Source organism: Stegodyphus dumicola, chromosome 8, assembly GCF_044657685.1.
Source record: "Stegodyphus dumicola isolate Sdum_Otavi_A_Nest chromosome 8, ASM4465768v1".
Classification (NCBI taxonomy): Eukaryota; Metazoa; Arthropoda; class Arachnida; order Araneae; family Eresidae; genus Stegodyphus; species Stegodyphus dumicola.
This window is the reverse complement of record NC_140775.1, coordinates 188,134,193-188,146,074: the sequence shown is the minus strand read 5'-3', so window position 1 is coordinate 188,146,074 and position 11,882 is coordinate 188,134,193. Positions and strand designations below refer to the sequence as shown.

Below are 11,882 nucleotides of genomic sequence, written 5' to 3'. Positions count from 1 at the left end.
GCGGTAAAGTCGCTGAACACTGGTAGTTCGGTCCGAGGTTCGAATCCCGCGAACGGGCTGGCTGCATGGGTTTTTTCTTGGTTTTCCCCATGCGTAACGTGTGTACGAGCCAGTTTCTCTTAGAAAGTCGTCAACAAAGGCATCCCTCTCCTTAGGCAGATAAACCTAACCACGCACGGGACTCGAACCACGGACCTCTCGAATAGGCGCCATGTCTATTAAACACTACACAACGAAGGCATGCTAAGGAGGAGGGAGAAATGAAATTATTACTACTTACAGTTATATACATAATTTCAAATTTTTAGTTAATCTCTTTGCTCATTTGACATGTTTATTCACAAATTTTAAGCGAACTGCTAAAAAAAAATCTTTGTCTGAAAACATTAAAAAATATCAAAATGTTTAATTTAATTATTGTTTGTTTTGAAAATGTGGTTGGAAAAGTGATGTAAAGCAAATTAAAATGGAATCCTAAGTTTTAAAATGTTTATTTTGGAAGACAGATGCAATTTTTACATATTTAAAAGCGTGAATTTTAAGATTCTAATAACACAATTCATGCGATACTAGAAGGTTTATTATTATGATTTGCATTCTGGGAACTGATGGATTCTGATGTTAATTTTTAGAAAATATCATATGATCATCACCATCTCCATTCCGCATGGTGTAATTGGAAGCATATTCCACTCGTATTCCAGTGGTCCAAGGTTAGAGTCTTGGAGAGGTCATTGCACATTCATCACGTTTTCTCCCCCTCCCAAAAAAAATCTGAAAGGTTTCAGATTTTAAATTATGTCCAAAGATGCATTTTTTAACATTTTTTTAACTGTTACCTTTATTTATTAAATATCACTTTCTTCGAACATAAAAATTCAGTTCAAGAGCAATATTGCAAAATAGCTTTAAATTGAGCATATCTTTAGAATTTCGGATGCAGAGTCTCGCACGCTGAAGATAATTTTTTTCCCTGTACAACGTTGCCATTAATCGCTTTGAAATCATTGAGTTTGTTAATTAAAAATTCGTTCAAGTTTTACAAAATATGTAATCGATAATAAAACAAATTCCAAATTTAAAATTTGGGCTTCCACATGCCCATATTCGCAGTAGGATTACGTCATTCAAAATTCCATGGCTCTAGGTACGGTTGTTTTATCACAATTGGAGAAATATACATACATATATGCAGATTCTTCATTATTTAATTTCTTCAAATATAATGCAGGAATCTGCCATTTGGTGGCAACAGTTTGAAAAGTGAAACAGTCATTTATAGTGATTCAACGCAAAATCGCAAAACGAAAACAATAGGCCTTCAAACATGAAGCCCCTTTGGACTAAAAATGACTCAAGCGCCGCCAAACTAAACGTTGGTGTGGATGTCTGTAATTCATTGCCGCCAGGATTTGGCGATTTGGATCCCGTAATCCCCAGTCGTCCTTGAAAAGCGAGAGTATATTAGATGTTTTCGCTCTCCTTTCCACATGTATTTGTGGTATAACTGGATGCATAAGCGGTAAGTATTCGAGGGGTCGGGGTTCCACTCCCAGCGAGTGAATGCGTATTTTTCAAGTCTCCTACTTGAAATATCCAAAGGAATCTACAGTCAGATAAACGTGTTTTAAAGCATAAGTTGAGTAATTAAGTTATTGTTTACTTTACATAAACTTTTAATTGAACACACGTTTTTGAGTAAGATGGGATATAAGACAATGAATTTAAATGGAATTTTACGGAAATTTTCATTAATTTTTTAAATATAGGCAATATTTAGAAACATTTTAGTGAAAATTTGCATTTACGCCACATCTCCTATAATAGATTCTAATAGATACACTTCAATAATATTTACACAACATAAAAATAATATTACTTACCTGTGTTCTATAGCAAAAGATTTGCTGTACTTATAAAATGTTTTGAAATATTGCAAACTTGGTACAAAAACTCAAAATTAAAACAAAAATATCCACTTCTCTTCAAAATACTGTCAATAAAATCAATAAATAAATACAAAGAGATCAGATTTTCCTACAGAAGACAGCTAAGATGAATAAAACATTCTGGCAAAATTTCATTTCAATATTCTGAATACAGTTTGAGAAATTAACGTAATCGCACTCAAAAGTAACGAAAAACACAGTTTCTCAGAAAATGCATTTAAAGATTTTAATACAGCACAAAAAATTTTGTAGCCACTTTAGATTTTTAAAACTCGCCATATTTGTATGTTAGGACCTCCTTTGCTTCATTTTTAATTAGTTTTGACTTTCTTTTAACTTTTAGCTTTTTTCTGCATAACATTGTTGCTTGTAGAGATTGGCGTTTCGATTTCTGAATTCGCTGTTTGTCTGTTCCCATGTAGCTTTCAAACATCATGGGATTAATTTCTATTTCTAGATACCTGAAAACAGGTGTCCTAAATATCCTGGATTAACTAATAATACAGCAAGATGTACACCTAAAAGTAATATTTTCGTTGGACAAAAATTTCTCTAAGTAAAATAGTCCCCAAAACTTTACTAAAACACTCATTATTGTTCTGAGTCTTCCCATGTAGGCATTTTATCAGCAAATTCTTGTCACACAGTGAAAGATGTGTTGTTTTTACAGCTTTTATATTGTTTAATAATTAGATTGGATTATTCAATTATGGCAAAGCACACGAGGACTATCCGCCTAAAGGGAGGGATGCCTTCATGGAGGACGTTCTAAGGGAAACTGGCTCGATATTAGTAGGCATGGATGTTATATATGATGAGCCGAAAATCCTCTCGTGTGGATTGATGCGTGGAGGTAAGAAAGGAAGGGGTGGCCACATCGGCATTAGAAGTGAAGCACTGCTCCGAAGCTTCGGTCACCAGGTGGGGTGTTTTTTGTTTACATTCAGAAGCTCGCTTGACAACGTTCTGACAGTATTTCGACTTTCGACATACGACAGTTCCATACAAATCGAAAAACTGGACACTTCCGCATAAAAGAAACATTCCTAGTATAACGGATAATAGTAATTTGTATAGTTTAGCGACATTTACGCAAAAATCACATCTTGGTTATTTTTCGATAACTACCAGTAGTGATTTTGATTATGAATTTGTTTCATAAAATTCTAAGCTGTTGAACTATAAAAATATCGATTTTCAGCAAAAACGTTATGCTTAAAGAATGAAAAATACCTCACCGTACCTTTAAAATTGTATACATTTTTTGATACCCTTAATACAGTATTCGCTACTTTTATTTTATGCTCCAGACGCCAAAATGTTGTTAATAAAATTAATTTTTTTCACATCCACATATTAATGTAACATGTACTTTTTAAAATTAGTGTAAATTACTTAACTCGAAAAATATAGTGAATGCACAGAAATTAAAGATTTCCATATGCCGGAAATAAAAAATATGAAATATGTATGGGTATTTATGCATGGGCTTCCAAAACGCATGTATCTGCCTTTAACAAAATACGTAAATATTTATTAAATTATTTATAAATGTACTTGAAATGAACGATTTATTCATTCATAAATAACTGTGAAAGTTACTGTGAAGAAATCTAATTATTAAATGTGTCTAAATTTATAATGATTATAAATATTATCTAAATATATAATAACCTTAACATTGAATTGTAAACATAAATTGACATCCTGTTGACAAATACGTTATAAAACTACTTAAGCAAGAATTTTTCGTACTGGAAAGCAATCTGTTAAATGGTATTGTAAAGCAATTTCTATGAGATGCGTACTTAAGTAAGTAATAAAGAAGAGTTTTGGAATATGTATTGTTGAAATTAAGGGTAAAAAATCTAATAAGTATAATTAAAAGAATTATTCTATTTACATTTTATAATACGTCAGTTACAAGTTTTAAATAATATTTAAAAAATAATCCTTATGTTATTCCCTTTCAGAAATATTCAGAGAAAGTTAAGTACTATTTAAAGTATTTCGCTATTAAAATATATGGTTATCTAATTTGAAATGGACCGAATAGAGCATTAATTATAAATTGACTTATAATTTTCGATTAAAAAGATGCCTTAGAAGCTAAAAAATCATGTCATATTTGAGAAAATATTTTAGGAAGAAGCTCTATAAATAGAAAAGAAATAATGCATAATTTTAATAAAACAATAAACTTTGATCTTAATTTTTGTAATCCTTAACCGAATCAAATCGAATTACCTTATTTTTTTTTCCTAATGTAAATAACGAAAACTTGTAAAAATATTTCAAATTAAACCATTCTGAGCAAACAGTTCTGTGAAAAGTATAGCACTTAATTTCGTTCAGAATGAAATGTTGTTTAAAAATGTATTCTTTTCATACACTTAGGACTCTGAAGTATTCTAGAAAAAGAAAATATATACATTTATATGCATATTTACGGCGTAATTACAAAATATTTACATCCGATCGTGTCAAAACCCATTGAAATCATTGGTAAATTACCCAATGTTTTGGTCATCAAAGAAGGCATCGCCAGTGCTTCAAAGCAGGATACGGGGAAATCGGTTTACGGCCACTCCATCTAACTTCCTACCTCCATGGATTGATGTTAGGTGAAGAGGGTTGGGAGATCCTCGGATTCATTGGGGTTGTCTTTCTCAAAATGTGGGTTGAGCTGGGAAAATCGTACTGTCCCCTATTTGGTGCCCAAGGCTCTCGCCAACGACAAGAGTTAATCTTGTACTCCTTGCCGCCATGAATTTCATCGGCTTTATTTTAGCTTATAAAGTTAAGTTTCCAACAAATAAAGTTAACAACAACTCTAAAAATCGTTGCAGAAACCATACTTTAAACAACAAACTAAATTAAAAACGAAACGAAAAAAAAAAAAACTGAAAGGTTTCAGATTTTAACGGTCGCCCGAAACGGTTCGTTCAGGTTTTTCACGCACTCGTTGAGCTCACAGTTTACCATTGTGATCACTCCTGTTAACACCCCCTTTTCTGTCTTTTTAGTTTCATCACTAAGCATCGTTTTCTCCGCACACATGACGCATACAGTTCAATAAATCACAAAATTTTTAAAGGTTGCATAGCAGCATACGTTATAAGGTATTTCTCCCACTTCTCTAGCGTGCCTTCGTAGTGTAACGGTAGCACGCTGTGCCGGTATTCCAAAGGTCCGTGGTTCGATTCCCGGCGAAGGCGGTTGCATATTTTTCATCTTTTCTGCTTCCAATCAACCTAATGACTTTATAAGTGGCGCCCGAACTAAAAGGGTTGTGGATGATGATTCTCCGCACCCAGGATTTGGCTAAGGGTTAAAAGGCGACTAGGGTTTAGGGGAGTCGCCTAGTCGCCTTTTAAAAAGGGGAGTATATAAGGTCCCTAGCGTGCCTTTCCTAGCGTGCCTTCGTAGTGTAGCAAACAGTAGCACGCTGGGGCGGTATTCCAGAGGTCCGTGGTTCGATTCCCGGAGAAGGCGGTTGCATATTTTTCATCTTTTCTGCTTCCAATTAACCTAATGACTCTACAACGTTTCTAACTTTTTACCGTTTCAGTGTTTTCCCAGTTCACCATATCAATATTCAGTGCTTTAGTATCATGGCTAACAAAAAAAAAAAGTCTTTTTATCCTTTTATTAGTCACTTTTTATGGCTTAAATTTTATTAAATATACCATATTTCACCCTTACGCCCCGTAAAATTCAATTCAGTTGCAAAATCACAAAATATTTAAAAAACAGTTTGTTAATTAAAACTAAAAAATAAATATCTTACATCTTTCTGAATGGCAACAGTCCCGCTCGCTAGAGATAAAAATGTTTTATTTCGGAGAATGTTGCCACTGCTCGCTTTCAAATCTTTGAGTTTATTACTCAAAAATGTGTTAAAGGTTTAAGAAATACATAGTAAAACAAATTCGAAATTCAAAATTCGTCCTTCCAAGTGCACATGTTCGGATGGAGGACTGCGTTTTTCAGAATTTAAGGGCTTTAGAAGTACCGACTTTTTTCACTAAGCGAGGAATATATATGCGTCTATATGTTACGATGAAACACCGAAATCTGGAGAATGTCGACTTTCACCGGTGAATGTCAACATTCACATAGTTAAGACACAATAACACGCAGAATAAGTACTAATTCAGAAGTCAAACAACAAAAATTAGCGTTAATTTTTCAAAATTTTCACAGGACTAGTTTCGATGGTTTTACCGAGCCACCATCCTCAGCTGCAAAACCGCAAAATGCTGAGTTTGCGGTTTTGCAGGTGAGGATGGTGGTTCGGTAAAACCATCGAAACTAGCCCTGTGAAAATTTTGAAAATTAACGCTGATTTTTGTTGTTTGACTTCTTAATTCACATAGTTGTTTGGTGTATGTCCGAAATATTTTCCCAAATACTCTTATTTCTGAATTACACCGATCAATGTCGACATTCACCATGTACTAATGGTGAATGTTGAACATATAAGAATATTATATTTTCTTCTCCGTAATTCAGTCGCGAAACTCAGACTTCAAACTTAAAATAAGAACTTAAGAATAAAAGAACTTAAAACGCACAGTACATTTAAAATGAGAAAGGAAAATAATAGAAATTAAAAACTTGCTTAATTATACAGTACGTTCTAAATGAGAAAATAAAATAATAGTTATAAAATACTTGCTAAATTATGTGATTCAAATCTTATTTATTGCAACAACTTAAACTATTATGACACTTTATGACCTCTCTTTTCGACCTACACCAGAGCATATCTGTGATTGTCGAGATACAGCGGTGAGGGTCCGAATGTACAAGAATGTAATGCAATATTCGATCTTTCACCGACGTATTTGGTAAATGTTGACATTCTCCCGTGAAAGTCGACATTCTCCAATTTCGGTCTTTCACGGTAACATATACATACACATTTATGTTCTTCATTGTTTAATTTCATTAGAACTAACATAGGGCGATAGTATTTGGTGGTAATAATTCGAAACGTGACACGCCGTTTAAGTGAACTGACGTAAAATCCCGTTTCGAGATTAATCGCCTTTTTCAGGCTAAAAAAAACGCATAATTATTTTTCTTTACAAAAAAAATTAAAATGGAATAAGTAAATGTCGTAAGCAAAATTTACATTTCTTCCCAATATAATAACCGACAAATTCATGTTTCGCAAAATTTATATTTATTTATATTCGAATAATCAATTAATTATTCATAACCTCTTCATAATCTATGCAGATGCATGGTAAAATTCCCCAAGTAAAAGCTATTTTATATGTCATAAGTATACTGAAAGCATAAAAATCGTTGAGTTCCTGTAAATATTACAATGCAATATTCCAGTTCTATAAATAAATGACATTTACATTTCCTCTAAAAGACTTCTCGAAACTAGTGCAGTTTTAGTAAATACACAGCAAAACAAAACGTAGTCAACAATATTACGGAAACACCACTTAGCATTTATCATATCGGATCAGGGCTATGTTATGCCATAACGATGATTATCATCGTAGAATGGTATCGAATAATAAAATCATCGTTTAACTTATCCAGGAACAGTGGAGAATAGGCAATTGTTATACGTGTTTACATTGTCAGAACTCCGTGTCTCCAATTTACAACTCTAATTACGGTTAGGAGTAATCGAGAATCTTTGAAACAATATGCTCTTTGTCATCGACGTTGACAGTAATTCTTTAATTTTCTTTTTCCTGTATGAATATAATTTGAAATAACTCAACCCTTTCTCGGGTACGTCTCAGGCAGTGTGATTTTTTTGTACGACATTTACATCTTCGTAACTTTTCAATGCGTTTGCTTAAAATGCAGAAATTATTGTTGAAGCAAGATATATTTGTTATTTATACTAGTATTAAAACAAAAGCTCTTTGTGTAGTTTATCTTACACTGTAATAAAATGGTTAGATTAGTAAATTAAATAGAGAATGCTACTATAAATTCATAAGCACTGAACAAAGAAATTCGAAGTATGTTGTAAAGATTAGCTATTTCGTGAACGTAGCATACGCTTCTGCAACTTTAATAAGGTTTATGAAATTTCTTAATATTGTTACGAATTTGGTAATTAAAAAGCTAACGTTAATTCAATTATAAATTAAATGGTTTCATTTCGCGCGTAGTGAAGCGCGTGACGAATATTAAAAGAAGAAAGCTAAGCCGGAAAATTAAAAATACAAGAGCACGTGCATTTAACATTAAATAAATAAATATCTCTCTTTGATTTCGAGAAAGTATCAGAAAATTCTCGCACGCGATTTAAAAATCTTATAAAAGGAGGGAAACCTCTCAGTTCGTAGTAGTTGCTTAGTTTGTTGTTTGTTTAGAAAAGTGCTCTTGTTGATTGTAGCGAATTCGCGGATTAGCTTTCTTTAGCTGTTTTGAATTACGTTCTATTGGACATTTGAGTAGTTAAAAGATAACTACTGTGAGATATTGTAATACTGCATGATAATTTGAGAAAATATAGGCATTTTTGTTGTGATAATAATAAATTTATGTTCATTTTTCATCGGACTTGTGTATCCATTTCATAACGAACCCTTACGCACGCAACAATATATATAAATATATTTAAATACGTTTGGTGCCGCCGATTGCAACCAAAATACGAGGTGCACATCTACATGTTATAGCAGTCCTATATACAAAATTTCAACGTTCTGAGGTTACTCGTTTTTGAGTTATGCGAGATATGTACGTACGCACGTTTCGTACAGATGCCACGAAAAATTCTCTTCAGAATTCATTTTAAAGCAGTTTTATAGGGTTTTTTTTTTTTTTTTTTTTTTTTTTTTTTTGAGGAAAAGAATGTTTGACTTACATTTTTGAGATTTAAAAGATGCCTCAGAAGCCAAAAAATCATGTCATATTTAAGAAAGTATTTTAGGAAGAAGCTCTATAAATAGAAAAGAAATAATGCATAATTTTAATATTAATAATACAATAAACTTTGATCTTAATTTTTGTACCTTAACCGAATAAAATCGAATTACCTTAATTTTTTTTCTAATGTAATTAACGAAAACTTGTGAAAATATTTCATTCAAATGAAACCGTTCTGAGCAAACTCTTCTGTACAGTACAGCATTTAATTCCATTCGGAATGAAATAATGTTTAAAAGTGTATTCTTTACAAATACTCAGGACTCTGAAATATTGTAGAAAAAGAAAATATATACATTTATGTGTATATTTACGACGTAATTACAAAATATTTGCATCCGATTGTGTCAAATGAACTTAATGGTAAGACACAGAATGTTTTGGTCGCCACGAAGGATCCCTGAAAGCCTGTATTGGGGAAAACCGGTTAGGAGCTCTCCTTCTTACTTCCTACCTCCATGGCTTTAATCGAATAAACTAAAGCTAGAAAATGCTATATTATGTGAAACTGACTAACGAGAATAACAACCGGTACAAAAAAGAGGAATGCGTTCTGAAAGTTTTTAAAAAAATTATTATTTTAATGGTTTTCAGTGTTGTCTCATTTAAATTAAATTTTTTTGTAACGTGAGATGGCTTTTCTCTTTTTAACAAACGAATCAAAATTTGTATTTCATCTCCAAAGAGATAACGTATCTTTTGAAAGTTGATTTTTACTTTCAGACAAAGTTTGGGACTGAAATACGAGTACAATTTCGCAACGGTTACGACTAAAAATGACAACGCAAATTCGTAACACATACCCAAACGTTTTCTTGAAAAGTTACTTCGAAAATCGCAGTTACGCAATTTACGCTGTCTACCACTGAATACTTGCAGCACAATATACGTGCTATGTAAATGACGCGCACAAGTCAATTTTAAAAGAATTTCGATATGAGAGTTCGGGTATTCTCGGAATTTATTTACTTATTTATTGTGTTCATATATAAATAAATATATTGTAATTATATTGTTCATATATAAATAAATATATTGTAAATATATTGTTATATCTGTTATTATAGATTATGGTACAGTACAACTTAATTTTATAAATTCTTATTAAAAATAAAAAATCGTGTTATCAAAATACGTCCATTATGGTAGACCAAAAAAAAAATATTTTACAATTTTTCTATCGCTAAATCCCGAAAATGTTTCATATCGCCTAGCTAAGCAAAATTAATGAAATAATTTCCAAATCAAATTATATCTTCTGTTCACTAAATCACGATCTGTATCTCACTAAAAGGTTTTGAAAACATGGCGAAATTTTGATATTTCTCGTCAGCATTTTACAGTTACAAAAGTCACCAATAACGAAACGCCAGTGGTGTCAGTGCGAATTTCGGGTCATGAGAAATGCGAAAGAATATTAAAACCAGATACTTTAAATTACAATAATGCATGTGAAAATTAACACAAAATGAAGTAATTACGCAAACTGAACCAAACGTATAGAAAATTTAAAGAAAGCCAGGCAAATGATTAGAATTAAAAAGTGATTGCGCATGCGTGGAACGAGAACGGGCCGCTTGTTCCATGTACAAGGTAACCAAAAATGTTCTTGCCGTTTTGGGCAGTCAGGAAAAAAAGTCCTAGAACAAGTAATAATCACTGCTAATACCCAAAGTAATCACCATCGGCATCTAATACCTTTTGCCAACAAGTGGCTAGCTGTGCGATGACATCGCGGTAAAAGTCGGGAGTCTTGGACACAAAGAAGTCCGTAAGGGCCTTTTCGAGGTCTGACTGGTTGTTGAATGATTTCCCACGAAGAGGGTTGTCCAGGGAATGGAATAGGTGGTAGTCTGTTGGCGCAAGGTTTTGGGAGTGTGGTGGACGGTGTAGTGGCTCCCAGCCCAGTCGCTGGATGGTGTCCCTGGCCTCCCGAGCCACATGTGGCTTTGCATTGTCATGGAAGAGTACACTCTTACGACTAACCAATGCTGGCTCTTTATGCGTTAGTTCCTGATGCGCACGTTCCAGTTGCTGCCAGTACATATCTGCTGTGATGGATTGACCCACTGGCAGGTGCTTACAGTGCATCACTTCGCGACTAGTCCACCAGATACAGAGCATGATCTTGCATGGGTGGAGAGAAGGTCTCGCAGTGTGAGGCACAGGGTCCCGTGGTGACAACCAATGTCTGGAACGTCTGGGTATGTCATACTGGACCCACATTTCATCGCTGGTAAATACTCGATCAAATATGGATGCACTGCGGTGACAAGTAAAGAATGACCTACACGAGGGACACACTCTTGCTTGTTTGCATCGGACAGTAAGTGGGTTACCCACTTACCCAGCTTGTATGCCTTTCCTATATGTTTCCAATGGAGTCTGATCGTTTCATTAAACACCTGGAAGTATGCAGCAAGCTCATCACATGTTTAGCTACCTTCACTCTCTATGTCTGTTCTCAGGGCCTCGTCGTCCAGCGCTTGTGGCCGACCGTTGCGTGGTGCATCCCTAAGAGACATATCTCCTGACCTGAACTTCTGCAATCATTGCCTAGCGGTTCTTCCGTTAACGGCCTCACCCCCAAAGGACTGGCCAATTGGGCGACTTGATTCTCCTGCTGACACAGGCCCAATTTAAAATCATACAGCAAACAACCTTGAATGAGTGCCTTTCACGTGTCCATTTCAATCAGTCGCTGTGTGAATTATGTTTGAAATACTTTGATAATTGTCAGTTAGGCTGGCCTCAGCGCGATATCTATCGCGCTCTTACCAGCACTTCAATTATTCCTGGGTACGGCAAACCTCGCATGAAGATCTTCGAGTGGAAACTCTGTGAGTAAAGGAAATTAGAAGTAAATTAGGCCCATACCTGTGAGAATTGAAACTGTAAGAAAATTAATTTGAAATAGTAGAAAGGAATATGCCAATTATTTTGATGTTGTATGTAAAAAGATGAGTAGCATACGGGCGGAGCTTAAAGTCTTCTTCCAGGAGATCGTACCTGAAATTA

General features: G+C 34.0%; 1 pseudogene; it reads right to left on the bottom strand.

Moving 5' to 3' along the window:
* Nucleotides 1-10,526: 10,526 nt before the first annotated feature.
* Nucleotides 10,527-11,090, bottom strand: LOC118186292 (histone-lysine N-methyltransferase SETMAR pseudogene; annotated as a pseudogene).
* Between the last annotated feature and the right edge of the window lie 792 nt (nt 11,091-11,882).